We start from the raw sequence: 6,409 nt of genomic DNA on the forward strand, positions 1-6,409 counted from the left end.
CTCGGAATTCCGCTGAAGTTTAAATATGCTTCGGAACTCTTCCATTGTTCTCGGAATTATACTGAAGATTAAAAATGCTTCGGAACTCTTCCATTTCTCGGAAATCCACTGAAGTTTAAAAATGCTTCGGAACTGTTCCATTGTTCTCGGAATTCTACTGAAGTTTTAAAATGTTTCGAAACTCTTCCATTGTTCTCGGAATTCCGTTGAAGTTTAAAAATGCTTCGGAACTCTTCCATTGTTCTCGGAATTCTGCTGAAGTTTAAAAATGCTTTGGAACACTTCCATTGTTCTCAGAATTCCGCTGATGTTTAAAAATGCTTCGGAACTCTTCCATTGTTTTCGGAATTATACTGAAGATTAAAAATGCTTCGGAACTCTTCCATTTCTCGGAAATCCACTGAAGTTTAAAAATGCTTCGGAACTGTTCCATTGTTCTCGGAATTCTACTGAAGTTTTAAAATGTTTCGAAACTCGTCCATTGTTCTCGGAATTCCGTTGAAGTTTAAAAATGCTTCGGAACTCTTCCATTGTTCTCATAATTCCGCTGGCATTTAAAAATGCTTCGGAATTCTTCCATTGTTCTCGGAATTCCGCTGACATATAAAAATGCTTCGGAACTCTTCCATTGTTCTCGGAATTCCGCTGAAGTTTAAATATGCTTCGGAACTCTTCCATTGTTCTCGGAATTCCGCTGAAGTTTAAATATGCTTCAGAAATCTTCCATTGTTCTCGGAATTCCCCTGACTTTTAAAAATGCTTCGGAACTCTTCCATTGTTCTCGGAATTCCGCTGAAGTTTAAGAATGCTTCAGAACTCTTCCATTGTTCTCGGAAATCTGCTGAAGTTTTGAAGTTTAAAAATGCTTCGGAACTCTTCCATTGTTCTCGGAATTCCGCTGACGCTTAAAAATGCTTCACAACTCTTCTATTGTTCTCGGAATTCCGCTGACTTTTAAAAATGCTTCGGAACTCTTCCATTGTTCTCGGAATTCTGCTGAAGTTTAAAAATGCTTCGGAACTCTTCCATTGTTCTCGGAATTACTCTGACTTTTAAAAATGCTTCGGTAATCTTCCTTTGTTCTCCAAATTCCGCTGAAGTTTAAAAATGCTTCGGAACTCTTCCATTGTTCTCGGAATTCCGCTGACGCTTAAAAATGCTTCACAACTCTTCTATTGTTCTCGGAATTCCGCTGACGTTTAAAAATGCTTTGGAACTCATCAATTGTTCTCGGAATTCTGCTGACGTTTAAAAATTCTTCGGAACTCTTCCATTGTTCTCCGAATTCTGCTGACATTTAAAAATGCTTCGGAACTCTTCCATTGTTCCCGGATTTCCGCTGACGTTTAAATATGCTTCAGAACTCTTCCATTTTTCTCGGGTTTCCGCTGACGTTTCAAAATGCTTCGGAACTCTTCCATTTCTCGGAAATCCGCTGAAGTTTAAAAATGCTTCGGAACTCTTCCATTTCTCGGAAATCCTCTGAAGTTTAAAAATGTTTCGGAACTCTTCCATTGTTCTCGGAATTCCGTTGAAGTTTAAAAATGTTTCGGAACTCTTCCATTGTTCTCGGAATTCTGCTGAAGTTTAAAAATCCTTTGGAACACTTCCATTGTTCTCATAATTCCGCTGATGTTTAAAAATGCTTCGGAACTCTTCCATTGTTCTCGTAATTCCGCTGAAGTTTAAAAATTCTTCAGAACTCTTCCATTGTTCTCGGAATTCCGCTGAAGTTTAAGTATGCTTCGGAACTCTTCCATTGTTCTCAGAATTCTGCTGAAGTTTAAAAATGCTTCGGAACTCTTCCATTGTTCTCATAATTCCGCTGGCATTTAAAAATGCTTCGGAATTCTTCCATTGTTCTCGGAATTCCGCTGACATATAAAAATGCTTCGGAACTCTTCCATTGTTCTCGGAATTCCGCTGAAGTTTAAATATGCTTCGGAACTCTTCCATTGTTCTCATAATTCCGCTGGCATTTAAAAATGCTTCGGAATTCTTCCATTGTTCTCGGAATTCCGCTGACATATAAAAATGCTTTGGAACTCTTCCATTGTTCTCGGAATTCCGCTGAAGTTTAAATATGCTTCGGAACTCTTCCATTGTTCTCGGAATTCCGCTGAAGTTTAAATATGCTTCGGAACTCTTCCATTGTTCTCGGAATTCCCCTGACTTTTAAAAATGCTTCGGAACTCTTCCATTGTTCTCGGAATTCCGCTGAAGTTTAAGAATGCTTCAGAACTCTTCCATTGTTCTCGGAAATCTGCTGAAGTTTTGAAGTTTAAAAATGCTTCGGAACTCTTCCATTGTTCTCGGAATTCCGCTGACGCTTAAAAATGCTTCACAACTCTTCTATTGTTCTCGGAATTCCGCTGACTTTTAAAAATGCTTCGGAACTCTTCCATTGTTCTCGGAATTCTGCTGAAGTTTAAAAATCCTTTGGAACACTTCCATTGTTCTCATAATTCCGCTGATGTTTAAAAATGCTTCGGAACTCTTCCATTGTTCTCGTAATTCCGCTGAAGTTTAAAAATTCTTCAGAACTCTTCCATTGTTCTCGGAATTCCGCTGAAGTTTAAGTATGCTTCGGAACTCTTCCATTGTTCTCAGAATTCTGCTGAAGTTTAAAAATGCTTCGGAACTCTTCCATTGTTCTCATAATTCCGCTGGCATTTAAAAATGCTTCGGAATTCTTCCATTGTTCTCGGAATTCCGCTGACATATAAAAATGCTTCGGAACTCTTCCATTGTTCTCGGAATTCCGCTGAAGTTTAAATATGCTTCGGAACTCTTCCATTGTTCTCATAATTCCGCTGGCATTTAAAAATGCTTCGGAATTCTTCCATTGTTCTCGGAATTCCGCTGACATATAAAAATGCTTCGGAACTCTTCCATTGTTCTCGGAATTCCGCTGAAGTTTAAATATGCTTCGGAACTCTTCCATTGTTCTCGGAATTCCGCTGAAGTTTAAATATGCTTCGGAACTCTTCCATTGTTCTCGGAATTCCCCTGACTTTTAAAAATGCTTCGGAACTCTTCCATTGTTCTCGGAATTCCGTTGAAGTTTAAGAATGCTTCAGAACTCTTCCATTGTTCTCGGAAATCTGCTGAAGTTTTGAAGTTTAAAAATGCTTCGGAACTCTTCCATTGTTCTCGGAATTCCGCTGACGCTTAAAAATGCTTCACAACTCTTCTATTGTTCTCGGAATTCCGCTGACTTTTAAAAATGCTTCGGAACTCTTCCATTGTTCTCGGAATTCTGCTGAAGTTTAAAAATGCTTCGGAACTCTTCCATTGTTCTCGGAATTTCTCTGACTTTTAAAAATGCTTCGGTAATCTTCCTTTGTTCTCCAAATTCCGTTGAAGTTTAAAAATGCTTCGGAACTCTTCCATTGTTCTCGGAAATATGCTGAAGATTAAAAATGTTTCAGAATTATTCCATTGTTCTCAGAATTCCGCTGACGTTTAAAAATGCTTCGGAACTCTTCCATTGTTCTCGGAATTCTGCTGAAGTTTAAAAATGCTTCGGAACTCTTCCATTGTTCTCGGAATTTCTCTGACTTTTAAAAATGCTTCGGTAATCTTCCTTTGTTCTCCAAATTCTGCTAAGTTTAAAAATGCTTCGGAACTCTTCCATTGTTCTCATAATTCTGCTGAAGTTTAAAAATGCTTCGGAACTCTTCCATTGTTCTCAGAATTCTGCTGACGTTTAAAAATGCTTCGGAACTCTTCCATTGTTTTCGGAATTCCGCTGAAGTTTAAATATGCTTCGGAACTCTTCCATTGTTCTCGGAATTCCGCTGAAGTTTAAATATGCTTCGGAACTCTTCCATTGTTCTCGGAATTATACTGAAGATTAAAAATGCTTCGGAACTCTTCCATTTCTCGGAAATCCACTGAAGTTTAAAAATGCTTCGGAACTGTTCCATTGTTCTCGGAATTCTACTGAAGTTTTAAAATGTTTCGAAACTCTTCCATTGTTCTCGGAATTCCGTTGAAGTTTAAAAATGCTTCGGAACTCTTCCATTGTTCTCGGAATTCTGCTGAAGTTTAAAAATGCTTTGGAACACTTCCATTGTTCTCAGAATTCCGCTGATGTTTAAAAATGCTTCGGAACTCTTCCATTGTTTTCGGAATTCCACTGACGTTTAAAAATGCTTAAAAACTCTTCCATTGTTCTCCGAATTCTGCTGACGTTTAAAAATGCTTCAGAACACTTCCATTTTTCTCGGAATTCTGCTGAAGTTTAAACATGCTTCGGAACTCTTCCATTGTTCTCAGAATTCCGCTGACATTTAAAAATGTTTCGGAACCCTTCCATTGTTCTCGGAATTCCGCTGACATTTAAAAATGCTTCAGAACTCTTCCATTGTTCTCGGAATTCCGCTGAAGTTTAAATATGCTTCGGAACTCTTCCATTGTTCTCGGAATTCCGCTGAAGTTTAAATATGCTTCGGAACTCTTCCATTGTTCTCGGAATTCCCCTGACTTTTAAAAATGCTTCGGAACTCTTCCATTGTTCTCGGAATTCCGCTGAAGTTTAAGAATGCTTCAGAACTCTTCCATTGTTCTCGGAAATCTGCTGAAGTTTTGCAGTTTAAAAATGCTTCGGAACTCTTCCATTGTTCTCGGAATTCCGCTGACGCTTAAAAATGCTTCACAAGTCTTCTATTGTTCTCGGAATTCCGCTGACTTTTAAAAATGCTTCGGAACTCTTCCATTGTTCTCGGAATTCTGCTGAAGTTTAAAAATGCTTCGGAACTCTTCCATTGTTCTCGGAATTTCTCTGACTTTTAAAAATGCTTCGGTAATCTTCCTTTGTTCTCCAAATTCCGCTGAAGTTTAAAAATGCTTCGGAACTCTTCCATTGTTCTCGGAAATATGCTGAAGATTAAAAATGTTTCAGAATTATTCCATTGTTCTCAGAATTCCGCTGACGTTTAAAAATGCTTCGGAACTCTTCCATTGTTCTCGGAATTCTGCTGAAGTTTAAAAATGCTTCGGAACTCTTCCATTGTTCTCGGAATTTCTCTGACTTTTAAAAATGCTTCGGTAATCTTCCTTTGTTCTCCAAATTCCGCTGAAGTTTAAAAATGCTTCGGAACTCTTCCATTGTTCTCATAATTCTGCTGAAGTTTAAAAATGCTTCGGAACTCTTCCATTGTTCTCAGAATTCTGCTGACGTTTAAAAATGCTTCGGAACTCTTCCATTGTTCTCGGAATTCCGCTGAAGTTTAAATATGCTTCGGAACTCTTCCATTGTTCTCGGAATTCCGCTGAAGTTTAAATTTGCTTCGGAACTCTTCCATTGTTCTCGGAATTATACTGAAGATTAAAAATGCTTCGGAACTCTTCCATTTCTCGGAAATCCACTGAAGTTTAAAAATGCTTCGGAACTGTTCCATTGTTCTCGGAATTCTACTGAAGTTTTAAAATGTTTCGAAACTCTTCCATTGTTCTCGGAATTCCGTTGAAGTTTAAAAATGCTTCGGAACTCTTCCATTGTTCTCGGAATTCTGCTGAAGTTTAAAAATGCTTTGGAACACTTCCATTGTTCTCAGAATTCCGCTGATGTTTAAAAATGCTTTGGAACTCTTCCATTGTTCTCGGAATTCTGCTGAAGTTTAAAAATGCTTTGGAACACTTCCATTGTTCTCAGAATTCCGCTGATGTTTAAAAATGCTTCGGAACTCTTCCATTGTTTTCGGAATTCCACTGACGTTTAAAAATGCTTAAAAACTCTTCCATTGTTCTCCGAATTCTGCTGATGTTTAAAAATGCTTCAGAACACTTCCATTTTTCTCGGAATTCTGCTGAAGTTTAAACATGCTTCGGAACTCTTCCATTGTTCTCAGAATTCCGCTGACATTTAAAAATGTTTCGGAACCCTTCCATTGTTCTCGGAATTCCGCTGACATTTAAAAATGCTTCAGAACTCTTCCATTGTTCTCGGAATTCCGCTGACGTTTAAGAATGCTTCGGAACTCTTCCATTGTTCTCGGAATTCTGCTGAAGTTTAAAAATGCTTTGGAACTCTTCCATTGTTCTCGGTATTCTGCTGACTTTTAAAAATGTTTCTGAACTCTTCCGTTGTTCTCGGAATTCCGCTGAAGTTTAAGTATGCTTCGGAACTCTTCCATTGTTCTGGAATTCCGCTGACGTTTAAAAATGCTTCACAACTCTTCCATTGTTCTCGGAATTCCGCTGACGTTGAAAAATGCTTCACAACTCTTTCATTGTTCTCGGTATTCTGCTGACTTTTAAAAATGTTTCTGAACTCTTCCATTGTTCTCGGAATTCCGCTGAAGTTTAAGTATGCTTCGGAACTCTTCCATTGTTCTCTGAAATCCGCTGACATTTAAAAATGCTTCAGAACTCTTCCATTGTTCTGGGAATTCCGCTGAGGTTT

This window comes from Phyllobates terribilis, unplaced genomic scaffold (assembly GCF_046119375.1).
Source record: "Phyllobates terribilis strain yellow unplaced genomic scaffold, ASM4611937v1 Scaffold_28__1_contigs__length_16237799, whole genome shotgun sequence".
Taxonomy (NCBI): Eukaryota; Metazoa; Chordata; class Amphibia; order Anura; family Dendrobatidae; genus Phyllobates; species Phyllobates terribilis.